This window comes from Peromyscus leucopus, chromosome 6, assembly GCF_004664715.2.
Source record: "Peromyscus leucopus breed LL Stock chromosome 6, UCI_PerLeu_2.1, whole genome shotgun sequence".
Lineage (NCBI taxonomy): Eukaryota > Metazoa > Chordata > Mammalia > Rodentia > Cricetidae > Peromyscus > Peromyscus leucopus.
In genome coordinates this window covers 99085446-99103808 of record NC_051068.1, presented here as the reverse complement: position 1 = coordinate 99103808, position 18363 = coordinate 99085446, and positions in this window count along the sequence as shown.

Below are 18363 nucleotides of genomic sequence, written 5' to 3'. Positions count from 1 at the left end.
GTCCTCTAAGACTCAAAATCTACTTCCTCAAGCTAGTCCTCACTTCCTGAAGTTTCTAACACTTTTCAAATCCTGCCATTAATGAGGACCAAACATTCAGGACATTACCCTGTTGGGGAAATTTCATATTCAAACCATAATAATCTTCATATTAAATGCCTAAAACAAATCAATGTGCTGTTAAGTGTGGCTGAAACAGAATTTAATCCTTTCATCATTTATGCTTTATTGCTTTTATTTCTTTTTTTACTCATCTTATTTGTCCAATTTCCCCTCATCAAAAGATATTGGCCCCCAGAAGGAAGAGAAATGAACTTAAAAAAATAAGAGAGTGTAAGTTTTAAGATTTTCTAAGATACTTCTTTCTTGAGGCTATTCACATCCTGTTTATGCACTGGAATCAGAACATGCTATTAGGTAGTTTCAGTTAAATGGAACTCTTCACATAATGAATATATGAGAATGTAGCAACTGTTAAACGCAGCTTACATACTTGTGTTGCATATGGCTTGAAATGATAATATCTCTAGTTTAACATTAAATTTTTTAAAATGCCATTTTCTCTGGAGATTAAGAAATGGTATCCTAAGTCCAAGGGGAAATTACTTTATAGAAGCTGTATAATTTAATTGAATTTATTTTTTATAATGTGCAACACAAGAAAGTTAATATTAAGAACTGAATTCCTTGGAGAATTCACTAACAATTAGTTTTACTTTATAAATTTTCTTGTCATACTGTGTTCTTGCCCAGGAGCTACTTAGAGCTGAAATTCAAACATAAAATAAGAATGATAAGAAATAATATCACTTATAATACAGAATAAAATATCTGTGTTTAAATGTTATTGGGACATAAATGAAACCATTATTTTGTGTAATTTCATGTGTCTTCTATTTTGAATACATTTCCTAATTTTCAGAAAATTTTCAAGTTTTTAGTGCACTGAAGCCCACACTCAAATTTTAAAGTGTTACTGAAACCCTTGACAACTCAGTCTCCTTTGACATGAAGACGTGCAGCTAAAAGAAAGATTTGATGGAGATCATCTCACAACAATGACATTAATGACTATTTACTCTTCAAGCAAAGCATGTTAGCTCATTCTGTTGGTTATAGAAAGAAGTAAAACTCCTCCAAGGGTGTTTTTTGGTTTTTCCAAGCAAAGAGGTGAGGATTCAAAATATTATATGGTATTTGGAAACAAAGTAGAAGTCAACTTCAAAGGACAGGAGATCTTAATGTTGATGAATTTTATGTGTGGGTGTTTCACAGGAATCGATATAGGAAAAAAGGTTGGGCATAGAAGGAGAGGGGCTGAATCCAGAAAGATGGCCATGTGAATAAGTGAAGAATGTCCAAGTGGATGCACAAATTCACATTAGGATCCAAAATTCCTGTTAAAGGTAGGAAAAAAAAAAGATCAACTTCGTAGGCTAGACAGCACATGTTGCTTAAACAACACCTTTCTCTCTAAATTGCTCGGTTTACTTTTAAACATGTCACAGACAAAACTAACAAAAACATACAGGCAGGCACACATGCAGATGTGTGTGCAGGCAAGTGCGCATGCAGACGTGTGTGCAGGCAAGTGTGAGTGCAGATGTGTGTGTGTGTGTGTGTGTGTGTGTGTGTGTGTGTGTGTGTACAGGCAAGCGCACATGCAGACATGTGCTCTGCTGTTCAGACTTTTAGGAGCTAATAACTCAACAGATGTAGCAAGCTTTCTTGTCAGACTATCTTTGGATTGCCAGCCCTCAAATAATGTTATGAAGACTTATTATTAACTATAAACACTTGGCCTTAGCTTAGGCTTGTTCCTAACAAGTTTTTATAACTTAAATCAACACATATTTTTTAATCTATATTATTCCATGAGGATTGTAACCTCATCTCCGTACCTATCCTGCTTCCTCGGTGTCTCTCTGCTGACCCACCTTTCTTCTTTCCAGAGTTCTCTCTCTGTCTGGAAGTCCAGCCTATACTCTCCTACCTAGCTATTGACCGTTCAGCTTTTTATAACACCAATCACAGCAATATGTCTTCACACAGTGTACAAATGTCCCCCAACAAATAGATAACAATGTTTTTGTTTAGACAGCTTAATTAGTCACTTAACTCCCTCACCTGCTTAGAAATTAAAATTTCCAGGTGTGGTGGTGGATGCTTATAAGCTTGTAATTTCAGCAACCGGAAGGTTGTGGTGGGAGGGTTGCCTCAATTTAGAGATCAGCCTGGACTACATAGTGAATTCCAGGCCAGCTATGCTTGCATACAAAGACACTGTCTCAAAAAGAAAAGCAAAATCCAACAAGGAAACTAAAACAAAAAACCTGGAACAAGCAGCATAAAATGATAACGACTCTGTGTGTGTGTGTGTGTGTGTGTGTGTACTGAAATACACTTTTTAAGTAGTTAGGAGTATGATGTTGATACTAGACTGCCTACATTTAAATCCTTCTGGTCCATCACTACTATGTGTGTGAATTTAGTCATATTATCGAACTTTTCTGTCCTTCAGTTTCCTGTATAATAAAGTGGGTATAACAATAATATTTATAAATAACATGCAGAAATGTTTCAAGAATTTGTTTATATATATATATATATATATATATATATATATATATATATATGGTATGAAAATGGTTTTGGCACACAGTATTATAAGTGTGTAACCTATTTATACAATTATATATATGCATTTACATATTTAAAATTGTGAAATAAGCATGTGAGTATGTAGGAATTAATACCTTTTATGTATGTATTTTCACTCTCTGTATACATGCATTATATAAAGAGTACTATCAACTACTAAGTTGTAACTCTCTAATAATTATAGTCAATACTTTTTTAGTCATAGGATGATGAGTACTCAGGGCAAATGACTATGGTATGTGGATGAGTGTGTAAATGTGCTCAGACCCATACAAACACAGATGAAACACACACACACACACACACACACACACACACAAAAGGAAAACTTAATACTGAAAATTATTTTGAAATACTTTCCTTTTGGGGCTTGAAAACCACCCAACAGCTTACATATCTTCTCACATTTCTAGAATTTCTGAAAGTCAGTTCCAAGTCACTGAGAAGACTGAATTCCAGATAACCTCAGGAGGTAGCATCAACTGAGGTGATGCCAGGCTTCCTTCTCTGAGAGATGCTTTAGACTTCACTGGTGTCTGTGAGCTTTGCCATCTTTTGGAAGTTCTTTCTCTCCAGCTTGTGTTAGTTTCAATTAAACTAGGCTATAGACTTTTAAAATAGCAAGTACCTACTTCCTATCAGGCCTGGATTCATTCTGCAGAGTGAAAACTAATTTAGGCATTCACTGTACATGCATTCGCTATGAATGTGTGAAGCAGAGGTTTCATATTTTATTTATAATTTGTTAGGATGAAAGGCCTGATTCAAAATATAAATATAGCTACAGAAACATTGTTCACAAATGATATCTGATTTCTTATGACATTTTGTTTCTATGAAAGCGTGCTGGTGTCATTTAGAAAATGTTATATGTATTTTTAGAACAAAACCCAGAGAACAAGCTATTTAGTTTCCTGGTCAACTTTAGATATTATTTATATTGTTCTTGACTGTCTAGGCTCCCTCTGGTGGGTAATATAGAATTAGAAAATTCTTAATTTAGCCCTCACTTTTTTTTCTAATCCTATATATGCATGCCTAACTAATTCAAAATCCTACACCTGAGTGATCTACTCCTTGATGTTCTGTTTATTATCTAACACTGTATCAGTGTAGAATTTCCCTCATACTAATTTTTGAAACACTAATACTAACACAAAGTAGCATCTATATGTTAATCATTTATATGTAACAAAATAATGAGATTTCCTTGCCTCTGAAACCATTCCCATGTCACAGACAGATACTTCTGAATTTTCCCATAGTAGGCTTTTCATTGCTGTGGGGAAAGAGTCTGATACAACTGAAGAAAGGAAGGAAGGAAGGGAGGGAGGGAGGGAGGGAGGGAGGGAGGAAGAAAGGAATCAATTCTAATGAGGTGCAGAGGTTCCAATATATCATCTCAGTAGCTGTGCCATGTGAAACAGCTCACACGATGGCGGCAGGGACACAGAGCAGAGACATAGCAGGAACCGCTCTAGGGAACAAGGACTCCAGTTACTGACCTCCTTCACTCAGGCCACATCCATTCCGTCTACCCCCACATCCCCACAATATTCTGTTCAAAATCTGAATCAACATCAGCGTCAACTATTGTTAGGCAAGAGCCCCATGTAGCTGTCTAGGGAAGGCATCACAGATACACACTGAGCGCTTTTTTTCTAGTATCTTTGGCATTTCTTGGTCCTATCAAGCTTACAGTGGCTATTAGGCACCAGATTTTTCTTCATGAGTACCTTGCACACTTGTTTTCTATTTTAAAGAACAAAATGATACAATTTGGCTTTATTAATTTATGGCATGCCCAGAAGCACTCTGGCAATTATGTAACATTTATCTCCTAGTACTTGACTATTCAATGTTTTCATTTTTAAAAGTTTGAAATGGATCAGATTTGAACAAAGGAAGAAAAAGGCAGTATTAGATCTGAGCTCCTAAGGTAGCCAGATCCTGTAATTTCTTAGGGAACACCACTGATTTTTAGGACCTGTGGTTTCCTCTTGCTCTGACTTATCTTTCTAAGTGCCCCTGAGCAAAGAGGCCAACACTCTCCAGGTTACAGTTGGAACAGAGTAAGCTTTGGAAACAGGCAATCCAAGAGTTCTCATCCAGAGGAAATCCAGAGGAAACTTCTTACCTTCAAAAGTGGCCTTGAGCAATAAACAGATATGACAACGAAACTGCTGAACATTTTACTAAACAAACATACACTTTTACTCTACGTAGAGAGGTCTTTGATTGCAAACTGCATCATTCATCTATCTACTTCTAAAACAGCTCATGAATGCAAAGGTTTTGAAGCTTTGTAGCTGTTAGGATCATAAGGACAAAAATACTACCACCAACACACAGAAGAGAAAGGCAGAGGGAGGAAGAGAGCAAGGGAGGATTGGAAGGGATTTCCTCATTAAAAAAAAAAAATCTAAGAAACATAATTTAAAAAATGAGATGTCAAATCCTTTTAAAGTTTTAAAATCAAAAAATTACCTGACTCTAATACAGACTGGAAGCTGGAAATTAGCCATTGTGTGAACAATGAAATCACAGGACAGTGTTTTGGGATTCATGTTAGCATATAAGATGTTAGATAGAAAAAAATAAAGTTTTTTTTGTAACAAATAAGCCAAAAATATTTGCATGTTATCAATATGATATATATTAAGAGTTCTCAAGAAAATGAGTAGAAAACATAATATTAACAAAATAGTATGGTAAACGTGTCAGTCATGTAATAATGGAAATATCAATAGCTTCCAGGCATAATTAACTCTTAGTGTATGAGTTATTTCATCCCCAATACTGTAAGAGGAAAATGCAAAGAATAAATAATATACTCTCCATTAAGAAAATTATGATACTTTACTTTAAAAAATAAGAAAGAACAAAGAAAAAATAAGAGAAAGAAAGAAGGGAAAAAGGAAGGAAGAAAGGTAGGAGGAAAGAAAGATCCCCATGTCTTATATTTACAGACATGAAATATTTCTTAAGAGTGTACAGGTATAGTTCAGAGGTTTATTGTCTAGTGTTATGTGGAAGTCCTGGGTACAATTCCCAGCATACACATACCAAAACATTTCTTGTGAAAAATGAATCGCCTTGTTTACTTGGAAACACATATGCTATGACATAGAATATAAATAAAAAATATCAATATCCTTCAAAATTAAAAGAAAAAAAACAAACTTTTTATCTCAAATAAACATAAAAACAAATTAAAGAAAACATTAAAAACTGGAAAAATACTGTAAATTACAGGCAACAAGAAAATGTGCTTATCATATGAAGACCTAATGAGCAATGAAAGAAATGTTATAGCTTCTACAGAAAAGCTAATGGCTATGTCAATGGTTTATTTAGTTGACATATTTATATATACAGATGGCCAATTTTTTATAGAATATTAAGTTCACAAACCATAAAAATGGTAGTGAAAATATTATAATAAGGGTCCAAAATGCAGATGTTGTCAGTTTGCTGAGGAAGTGATTGGGTAGACTGTTTTATACACTTCTGGTCAAAGTTTAAATGTAAGTATTTGTTCTTGAAAAACAGAATTCTAAGAACATAATTATAGATATTTGCTAATCTTTGTATGGTTTAATGGAAAAATAATCAATAACTTAAATATCAATGATAAAGAACTACATAAACCGCTTTCGTCGACTCTAGGAAATGCAGCTAGTCAAAATTGAGCTTTTATATTTGTGCATTTACTATTTTCTGATACATAAACATTATTGTGAAAAATAAGGAAATGTTAAAAATCTCTTGAAAGCCCAATAAATGAAAACTGTCTCCTCTAGCCAAAAGAATGGAATCCACCTCCATGTAGAGACAGGCCATTGTCACCCCTCTGAAGAGTCAATCCAGTCGAGCAGGTCAATCACCTCACCAAAATGATTCCACTCCTGGAAAGACATGTGGTACTTAATCTGTGGTAAAAAGATGGGAATAATAGTTATTTCTATAATGAGAAAATATATTTTTCCTTCCCAGAATTCCTGCCTACTATTGTAGTAGTTCACAGAGTGGCAATCTGCCCTGTAGATGAATTTCTAAACAGTCTTATTAAATAAGAAACAGAGCCAAATACAGGGGTAATACCTGAAGAGATCAGAGAAATAGTGAAGAGCCACTGACAAACCTTAACTTACCACCACACTGTAGCTGCCCAAGAGAGAGCTACTCCCTATCTAACTTGCACTTTTTTCACTTCCGCATCAGGGGCTGTCTATACAGACCTCCAGTTCTCTATGTTTGGTACGGGGATTGAAGGCATGTGTCACCATGCTTGGCTGTATCCTTGAATACAAAGAGACTCGACCTGCCATGTGACTGGATTAAGGGCATGTGCTACCACTGCCTGACTTCTATTTATAGCTTGCTATGTGACCTCTGATCTCCAGGCAAACTTTATTTATTAAAATACAAATAAAATATCACATTTCAGCACTAATAAAATATCACCACATACCCCCTTTTCTTTTTTATTAGATCTTTAATAATTTTATGCAATATATTTAAAGACCAACCTCATTTTCCTACCCAACCAATGGATTTAAAACTGGGTAAGAATAATGATTATTTTCTCCTCAGATATCCTGCAGAGCACCCTTTAGTACCATTAAAGCTATGCAGCAGAGATTAAGATTACAGGTTAGTTCCAGCTTGATATTTTCATGTTTTATGATGCAAGTATGTGGTTTCTTCAGCAATAGGGTTCTGTCTTCAAGTTCTGGAGAGTAACCCAAAGCATTTGGCAATAGCCAGTAGTAATGTTTGGGGGTCTATACGACTGGCCAACAGCTCCAAAGGAGGTAACCCACTCCTGGCACTGGGTTTTATGGTGGTTTGAAAGAAAATGGCCCCCCAAAGTGTGCTTTTGTTGGAGGAATTATGCCACTGTGGAGGTGGGCTTTGAGGTCTCATATGTGCTCAAGCCTTCCCCAGGGAGACAGACCACTTCTTGTGGCCTACAGGTCAAAGTGTAGGACACTCAGCTACTTCTCCAGGACCATCTCTGCCCTCATGCCACCATGTCACGCCATGATGATAAATGAACCAGACCTCTGAAAATGTAGACCACCCCACTTAAATGTTTTTACTTTATAACAGTTGCTGTGGTCACGGTATCTCTTCATAGAAATAAAAACCCTAAGTAAGACAGAAGTTGGTACCAGAGACTGGGGTACTCCTGTGACAAGACTGACCATGTTTTTGTTTGGAGGAATTTGGACTTTGGTACTTTGGGTTAGGAAAGCAGTGGAATGCTTTAAGCACTGCTTAATGGACCATATGAGTAGAAGCATGGAAGATAATGATGCGGAGAGTGATTTGAACTGTCAGGGGATGGCTCAAGAAGTTTCAGAGGAAAAGAATTTTAGTATGTTGCCTAGAAATCATTCCTGTGGTATTTTGGTGTAGAATATGGCTGCTTTTTGCCCTTGTCTAAAGAGTGTGCCTAAGGCTAAAGTGAAGAGTTTTAAATTAATTCCCTTGGCAAAGAAAATCTCAAAACAGTCTAGTATAGACTCTGTCATGTGATATTAGTGTTAATTCTGATGAAAATATATAATGAAAAGGAGCAAGCTGAGCAAAGAAAAATATTTGAGGAAAAAAGGAGCACCAGTTACTGGAATGGAGATAAGCCCTGTATTCAAACAGATAAATAGATTAAGAAATGGAATAAAAGGAGGAGTTGCTTCATAGCAAGATCTCACCCAGCTAAGTTTCCAAGTTATGCAAAGGAATTAAAGAAAAGCTTAGAGCTACTTGTGGTGGGGAATGCCTTTAATCCTAGCACTCCAATGACAAAGGCTGGCAGATCTCAGAGTCTGAGGCCATCTTGGTCTATAGACAAAGCACCAGAACATCCAAGCTTAGGCAGTGAAAGAAGTCATTGAAAACAGAAAGGTGGTGCAGATATAATTGAATGATCTCTGAGCTCAAGGCTAGCCTAGTCTAACAGCAAGTTTCAGGACAGCCAAGCTTAGGTAGTGAAGGAAACTGTTAGTTATTATGCAGCACTGTGTTATTCATTAAGCGGTACTGTTTACCATGCAAGAAAAGCCACGAGGCACAATAAGAGTTTATTAGGGAAAGAGAGCAGAAGGGAGTGCTTAGGCCTATGAGAAATGGTAGTGCAGGGAGAGAGAGGGGAGAGGTCTATGACCTGCTTTTTATGGATTCCCCTGCACATGCACATATGGGCTCACTTTGCTATGCCATGCATGTGCATAGATTATGTGATCATGTTACGTGCAAATTATGTGACCACACAGCTCATAGATTACATAGGACGTAAGGCTCCTAGAATGACTAAGCATCTCACCAGTGCATGCAGGTTGTGGGGGAGTGGCTAGAAATTCCAACAGAAACTACTGAAAACAGAAATCTGATGAAGATGTAAATTTAGCGAGGAGACCATGTTCCAGCCCCAGTAAGCAGCAGAGTGTGGCAGCTTTGGCCATGTGGTTCTGGCTTCAAAGATAGAACAAAGGCATTATGGAACCTTCCTCCATGACTAAGGAAAGCTGCTGAGGCCAGGCATATGTCAGGGATGTCCCTGAATGGAGAACTATAGATGGAATTTTGTGAAGCTTTGAAGGTGAAGCCTGGATTGCCTTGGAGACCACAAGATGTTAGAGATGCCTGAGCCATGGGATACCTGCTAACAGGGCATGGAACCAGCCCAAGAGAAAGAAATGTGTTACAGTCAACAAAGCTGAAAAGAGTTGGAGATCTGAAGAGTGCTTTGACATCAGACATAAAGATGCAAAGTTTATAGTTTGCCCAGCAGGCTTTCAGTCTTGTTTTGGTCCAATATTTCCTCATTATGTTCCCTTCCCTATGTTTTGGAATGGTAAAGCATAGCCTGTGCCACTATATGTTGGAAATAAGTAATCTGCTTTTTGATTTTTATATTACATGGTGATTACAGTTAAAAGATTGCATGAATCTTAGAAGAGACTTTGAACTTTTAAACATTGTTGAGACTGTAATGGATTATGGGGACTTTGAAGTTGGACTGAATGCATTTTTCTGTTACGATATGGCTACAAGCCTTTGGAGGACAGGGAGTAGAATATGATGGTTTGAAGAAAATGACTACTAAAGGGAGTGGCACTATTAGGAGATGTGGCCTTGTTGGACTAGGTATGGTCTTGTTGGAGGAAGTGTGTCACTGTTGAGGTGGGCTTGGAGGTCTCATATAAGTTCAAACCATGCTCAGTGAGACAGACCACTTCCTGTTGTTGCCTGCAAGTCAAGATTTAGGATACTCGGCTACTTCTCCAGCATCATCTCTCTGTACACCATATTGCACCATAATGGACCAAACCTCTGAAAATGTATGCTAACACAACTAAATGTTTTTCCTTTATAAGAGTTGCTGTGGTCATGGTGTCTCTTCACAGCAATAGAAACCCTATCTAAGACAGGCCTTTTATTTTTCAGGCATCATTGCTCACTTTTCTGGGTGGAAAAGTACACCCTTTCATTTTCTTCTGTGTCTTTTCTCAGTATGCTTTCTCCAGCACATTGGGCTTTGTTACTGGTTCTCTCCAGCTCTTCTCCCTACCATGTGGTTGCTCGCCTACCTGCTTTACTCAACAGCATGATTTTTTCTTTTTATCCCCATTCTTCTTCTCTTGGCAGCTGCTGATACTTACAGCTTGTTTGCCCCAGGGTTTTTCCTCTCAGTCTCCAATAAAATTGTCCTTGAGCATCCATTTTAGTTTGCTTCCAAGTTCTTTTCCAAGTGAAACTAAGACCCTTAGGAGGGGATCTCAATTTTCTGTTATCATTGTAAGCCTCTACACAGAGAAAACTTTTTCCTGTGTGTGATTTGTTCTCTTATTCTTAAAGTTAAAAATAAATTGTACACTTGATATTAAATTTTTTAAACTGACTTTATCTTAGTAAAGTGAAGCACCAGATGAAGCTATTTCTTACATTGTTGTGTCATTAAACAAAAGATTCAGGAGTCAGATATTGAGGTAAAAACCTGATAGATTCAAGGAGTTATTGAGGAATGATTAGCTGATCCTGTCTCTCTACACGTCTAGATCGAAAAAGCTCATAAATCATTCTAAGCTCCTTCCTATTTCTTACTGTGTCTCTATATCTTAATTTAGGTCTGCCAAAATCTCTGTGGTTAATTCTGGCCAGCTGAATGTTGATTCTGCCCTCTGATTTAAGGTTTAACTTTATTGGTAGTCTTGGGAGTGTCAGAATTTGATCAAAATATCCCACAACAGTAAAGATGGCTATTGTGAGTTGGGTGGTGGTGGCACATGCCTTTAATCCCAGGCAAAGACAGATGAATCTCTGAGAGTTGAAGCCCAGTCTGGTCTATAGAGAGAGTTCCAGGACAGGCTGGGCTACACAGAGAAATCCTGTGTCAAAAGACCAAAACAAACAAACAAACAAACAAAAAAGATGGCCATTATGGAGTTCCACCCTTGTACATGTATGCTCCTTCTTGATTTGAAGGTGAAATCTCTTTCTTTTGACCTTAAATCCTTTCATTTTTTTGCTGAACTTATAGAACTTGAGTATGCAAATGAAACATTCTTATCTCACTTGTCTAAACAGACAACTGGTCCATGGGTGAAGCAAAGAAGTACTACATTTAAAGGTCAATATGGAACAAAAAAGAACATGATAACAGTATCTAATATTCTGAAATACAATCAAGATGTCGAACCTAAAATAGCACAATGGCTAAGATAAACACTGAAGGCATAAAAAATATATGTAGCAAAATTATGGCAGAAATTTCCCAAATCTAGAGAAAGAAGTAGACGTTCAAACACAAGAGGCATCTAGAACTCTAAATAGACATAAACAGGAATAAAGTTCTCCATATACATTATAGTTAAAATGTCATAGAACACAAAGCAAAAGAAAATAATACCAAAAGCTCTAAGGGAAAAAGGCCTAATCACAAAACAAATACAAAAGCCCAAACAAACAAATTCCCCAGGATAACATGATCTCTCTCATGAGCAAGGCTAAAAGCCAAGAAAAAGCATGTAATGATATCTTTCAAGTCCTGAAGGTAAATCCTTGCCAACCAAGACTGACATATCTCCAGGAAAGCTTTTAAAATTGACAGAAAAATATGGACATTTCAAGACAATCAAAAACAAAGACGGTTAGCAACCACAAAGCTGTCACTGCAGAAGACATTTAAAGAAATACTCTATCCAGAGAAGGAAGAAGGGCAGTTTAAATTCTGAGAAGACAAAATAGAGTACATTCCAGGAAGGAATGGTTGAACAAAGGAAAGCCAGGAGGGAATCTATCATTTACAATAAATTTACAGTAAATCATCTGACTCCTAATCGTTTTTTTTAGCATTTATTTTTTATTTTGTAATTTAATTTATTTTTACATATCAGCCACGGATTCCCCTGTCCTCCCTCTTCCTGCCCCCATCTTCTCCCCAATCCACCCCCCATTCCCATCTCCTCCAGGGCAAGGACTCCCCTGGGGATTCAGCTCAGCCTGGTAGATTCAGTCAAGGCAGGTCCAGTTTCCTCCTCCCTTCACCCAGGCTGAGCAAAGTGTCCCAGCATAGGCCCCAGGTTCCAAACAGCCAACTCTGACTCCTAATCTTAAGAGTAGAAAAAGAAAAGACAAACAATACCCCAAGCAGAGAAAAAAACAATAAGAAAACAACACCAATGATCCTCAATCTGTTTCTCAAATCAGGAAAGAAAGACTATCGAACCCATTCTCTAAAGCCAATATTACCCTGACTTCACAGTCAAATAAAGACTCAAAACCAAAAGAAAGTGAAATATTTTCAATAAAATCACTGAACAGCAAACTAATGAATGCAATAAGAAAGCCATCCACTATCACCAAGTTAGTTTCATTCCACAGAGGCTAGTTTGGCTTGACATGTACAAATCAAAAGTTGTAACAGTGCACATGAATAATCAAGTGGACAAAAATCATATGATCAACTCAATTGATGAAGAAAAGACCTTTAACAAAATTCAGCATCATTTTATGATGAAAGCCTTGAAGATGCCAGGACCAGAAGGAACACAACTCACCATAATACATACTATGTGTGAAAAATCTATGGCCAACTTTGTGGTTATAGAAAAACCAGTATTCCCATAAAATTTGCAGTGATGCAGGTGCCTATGGTCTCTACTTTTATTCAACATAGTGTTCAAAGTATCAGCATGGGAAAGAAAGAAAAAACTGGGATTCAACTGCACAAGGAAGAAGTCAAATCCGTATGGAGTTCATGATCCTGTGCTAAAAGACCTCAAGACCAGAAAACTCTGAGAACTGATGAGCACATTTGGAAAATGAGCAGGATATGGAATCAGCTTACAAAAACTAGTAGCTGTTCTATATATCAATAATAAACTTGCTAAGATGGAAATGAGGTAAAAAAAAAAATTCCTACTGACCATGTCTTTAAGAAAATGGCTAAGAATATACCTAACTGAAGAGATGAAAGTCTTATGTAGTAAAACCTTTCAGATACTAAAGAAAGAAATTGAAGATAATTAGGTGATGGATAGATATCTTATGCTTATGATTATTGACATATTGTGCAAATGACTATATTACCAAGAGCAATCAATAGAGTCAATGCATTTCCCATTGACATTCTCATGATGTTCTCTAAAAGAAAAAAAAAGTCCATGAAAGAGAGAAAAACTTCAGATGGTGATAATTTATAAGGAGAACAAGATAAGATCAGCCAGTCATCTATTGTGGGTGACAGATTTGTGGGGGCAGCTGTTTTGTTTCCTCTAGTGCCCACTTTGCTGCTTCAGCTAGCATGGTGTAGACTAGAGACTAGTCTTTCCCTGGTGACACCTACGCAGATGCAGAATTGGGTCATTTTTTTGTTGTCCAGTGTTGGAGTGCTTTAGTTTGCAGTGGCAGGTAGCAGAATACTATGTGAGCCAGATGTGGCTAATAGTGTTGGGAGGGGGGGTGGTCTTCTGAGGGTTAGAGGCTGTAGGCATGCCCTGTTATCATTTGCCCCCTTCTTTTACTCCTTCCTAAAATCTGATGGCAAGAAATGCAACAGGATGATAAAGACCTGTATATTAAGGATGGTAGAAAAGAAAGATGGCCAGGTTGCTGCTCAGAGTTTTCAAAATAATGCCTACTCTCTGTTGCTTACCCCTGCAATTCTTCTAATGGAACTTATTCTTTGCTTGTGTGTGTGTGTGTGTGTGTGTGTGTGTGTGTGTGTGTGTGTGTGTTAAAATCATTTGTGAAGGATGCTCTATCTCCTAGCTGAACACAATTCAGAGCAAGCCAGCAGGATTTTAAATACTTGTTGCATGTAGCAGAATCAGGTTTCAACTGTAATGTTACTAATAACGAGGAAAGCATCTATCTCTATTGTCTATGCTTTTATACATGCCACAAATGAACAGGTAAATAAAATTGTGATGTAGTCCCAATTTTGTCGTTACCAGTTCTATTCAGTAAATCACATAACAAACCCTCACTGAGCCTTGTTCTCTTTAGCTATAAAATAGGGTTAAGCAGTGTAACTGTCTTGTTCTCTTGCTGGGAAGCATGAGGCAAGCTGTGGTGGTTTCAGTGAGATTGGCCCTCATAAGCTCCCGTGTTTGAATGCTTGGTCTCGAGTTACTGAAACTGACTGGGAAGGATTAGAAGGTGTGGCTTTGTTGGAGGTAATGTGTCACTGGGGGTGGACTTATAGGTTTCAAAAACCTATGCCAGGCCCAGTTTCTTTCTCTCTCTGTTTGTCTGTCTTTCATTCTCTGTCTGTCCATCCTTTCTCTCTCTCTCTCTCTCTCTCTCTCTCTCTCTCTCTCTCTCTCTCTCTTTCTCTCATTCTCTCTCTGTCTCTGTTGCTCTTTTTCTCCCCCTCTTCCTATACCTTAAGGATCAGATGTTAGCTCTCAGCTACCGCTAAGCACCATGCCTGCCTGCCTGACCCATTGATCCCCATCATGATACACATGGACTCACCCTCTGAAACTGGGAGCAAACCCCCAGTTAAATGATCTATTTCATAAGTTGCCTTGGCCACAGTGTCTCCTCACAGCAATAAAACAGTAACTAAGCCACAAGTGCTCACTGGGAGCTATCTTTGTGTACATGAAGTAAATTCTTAATAAATGTTATTTATAATTACTTCTCAATATTGAATTTTGATTTTCACTTTCTTTTCTGTTCTTCACATTCCTTCCATTTTTTATAACCTTATTTGCAACAGTTTTCCACAGAATTAAAGCTTTGTACTATGCATATGTTTGTTGCTTTTTCTATAAGTTTAAATTAATATTTTCTCTTTAGGGTAAGTTCTTTTTTACTGAATTCTTTTACTAAAAAGACTTTTCTGTTCATTTTTTGTGTCACATTTGGACTCACATATGTCTTTGTCTCTATGTACTGACTTGGTTTTCCTGGGAGAATTCTTGCCCTGTCCACTGCTGATTCTTCGGTATGTCTACCTGAAGAGGACAGCTTTGCCCCAGTGATTCTGAACCTCCCACAAAAACATGCTGATGCTCCTTGCCAGCTCCGCTGATATTAACTCAAAATGTAAGTGGTAGCATGTAATTGTGACACAATTATTAAAACAATTTTATTTGAAAATTTTATAATTGGTTGAGGATTGCCTGAAAGGAATGAAGTCCTTCTAAGACTTTCTAGGGACCTCAGAGTCCTTGGCTTCAGTCAGACCATCAGCCAGCCCCTGCTTGAAGGACTGTGGTCTGCTCCCATACATAAGTTCTTTCAAGGCTCTCTTTTGATAAAATAAGAAACTTCCCTAGGAAAAGCATTAATGCATTTGCTGTGGAGAAGATAGTCACAATGCAATTTTCCTGGAGTTGTTACATCATATTGGTTTTGCACCTACTGATAAGGTCACTTTTAGTTTAGTGACCTTCTGAATCATGTGATCCATTTTCCCTTACTCTTGCTGGTTAATAGAGAATACAAAGTCAATTCATGGCCCAATTCCAACATGCACACAGTAGCTCTTGGCAAGCAAGTTATGAGTCCCATGTTTATTTTCTTTTTCTCATTTCAACATGTCGTCTTTGCATGATTTCCCTAGTTACATATATTGTCTGGGCAAAACATACACATTATGATTTTCCATCTGAATGAATTTTTAAACAAGAGCTATACTGAAAGAAATACAAAGAGAAAGTTAACAGTGATGTTAATTTACACTTACAAGGAGGAGGACAGTGGAATGATGATAGGCAGCTGGTTGGTAGCAGACCTGGAACTTAACAGTCACCAGTGGGGTATGAAAAGGCTCCAATTCCAGAACTCTGTAGCCATAAGTCTATGTTGCTATGTTATCATTGCCAGCTTTCCATCAACACCAGGATCAACCAGCAGTCAAAAATAGTCAAATTTCTTGTGCTGTTTCTGTACTTTATTTTGAGTAATATTAAAGTTCCATGAATACACCAGCCTAAGCAAAGCTAGCAAGGACAAGCAAGCATCAGCTCTCACTTCTCTGCCATATGCTCAGAAAAATCTCCTTGTTCAACTGGATGTTTCCTCAGATAAAACACTGCTGCATTCACTGGTGGGTGTAGGACCAGCTTCAAATTCCCAAGAATGGTCGGGGATATCTGAACAATCATAAAATAAGACCCATTTCATTATTGAAGTCCATTTTTCTGAATCATATTAAGGTTTCAAAGGACACGATGCAATGTTTTAGGAAGTGGGCTGAATTATTCTGACAGACACCATTTCTAAGCCACAAAATAGTTTGAAAATCAGACTCTGTTCCACGGTATTTTGTATTTATTTTAGAACTCTGTTCTGTGTTTGTATTATTGGAGAGTTTCCTACAAGATTCCTTTTGCTATGTTTCGTTTTCTAGATAGAAAAGTAACTTTGTGTTCTAAAAAAAATGGAAGGAATATAAAGAACAGAAAAGAAAGTGAAAATCAAAATTCAATATTGAGAAGTAATTATAATTAACATTTATTAAGAACTTACTTCATGTACACAAATCCAGTTTAACTTGGAAACATAAAATTTACTAAGATGATTTTCTGAATGTGCTTAGTTCAATTAAATGAAAGAAATAAAATGAAATCTGATCTGTGGTACAACTTGGAATAGTTATGTTCCTGAGCATTCCTTTTTACAATGACAAAGCAGTATTACTGTCTTATGTGCATTTAAAAGTAAATAAATTAATATAGCATTTAAATTGCATGTGATATTCTATCAACTGCACATCTTACTTCCATATACAACTTATGAATTATCATCGTTCATGTCTGCTGTTTGCCTTGTCTTTCTGGTTGGTTTTAATATGTTTTCTTGCTGCTCACTTAGGGTATATTGCATATTCAGAAAAATAACACTTGAGGTGTCTTTATTATAAAGTAACTGGTCTAGACTACATGGATTGTATGTACACCAAGAAATATTTACATCTCATAAGAACTAGCTTCCATTTTGAAAAGGAAGCAGACACTTTCATATTTTAAGTTAAACTTCTGACTAGAGCATATAAAACTGTAGCAGATTTAAAATTTCATACAGAAAATAAAAGTATCTGAGCAGAGACTCAACTCCCTGTACTGAATGTCTGAATATGGATTAGCCTTTAAAATCCTTTTAAAAATTATAGTTAAAATAGCATGAGTTAAGGAAAACCATAAACATTTCTGAGGTGTAGGGAGGGTATAGTTGATAGGAAAACCTAAATGCAGAAAACAATGAGGCTAGTTGGAGATGCTTCCATGGAATCCAGCTCCTTGGCAGGCCCAACACTCATTCTGTTTACTCTTTAAAAGAATTTTTTTAAATATTATTTTTTATGTCTTTATATGTGCCCCTAACTGTGTATATGTGTACTATACATTTGCAGGTGCCCATAAAGGCCAGAAGAGGGCACTAGATGCCTGGAATTGGAGTTAGGCATACTTGTGAACTGGCTGATGCACATGCTAAGTGCTGAGCCACATATCCAGCTCCTTGATCCTGGTTCTTTTGCTATTTGTGTCTGAGCTGGCTGGAGACCAACCAGGGATTCCGATCCACAGAAACTAGATCAGAGGTATTACTGGGCTCATCCTCTATATCCCGGAGTTCAGTTGCGATCCCCAGAAATCAAAGTGAGTTGAGAATTCTGTGTTTGTAAAGTATTGAGAACACTTGTTTACTATTACATATTAATTATGCTTTTGAAAGATTGTATGGATCCTTCTCATTTTGAGACCTTAAAGATCCTGGAGAGACTCCAAGAGGCCAAAATTACTACAGACAGTGAACACTTTGCAAGTGGGCATGCTTTTAAGATATAAGCCGATGATCTTGACTTCTCACACAGCCTCCTTTTAACTCATACAACCCCCACCCCCAGCAGTTTCCCTGATCTAAATTACTGCAAGAGCTAGGAATCAGACAATCAAGGCCATCCTGATGGGCTAGAGAGACTTTTAAGTTCTTCAACCATATACTGACTCAGTTTACCTACCTTTCATCTCTCATTCCTTCCTGAAAAAAAAAAAAACACAAAAGAAGGATCTAACCTGTGCCTGCCTTGTGCCTGATGCCTCCCGACTGACCCTGGCTCTTCCCCAAATGGCTTTGCATGGTGTAGCATACGATTGACAACAGGATCTATAGTTCTGTAGGAAATAATATGGGCATGTCTATAGGATTACTTAGAGATTAGGTTAATTGAAGAGGAAA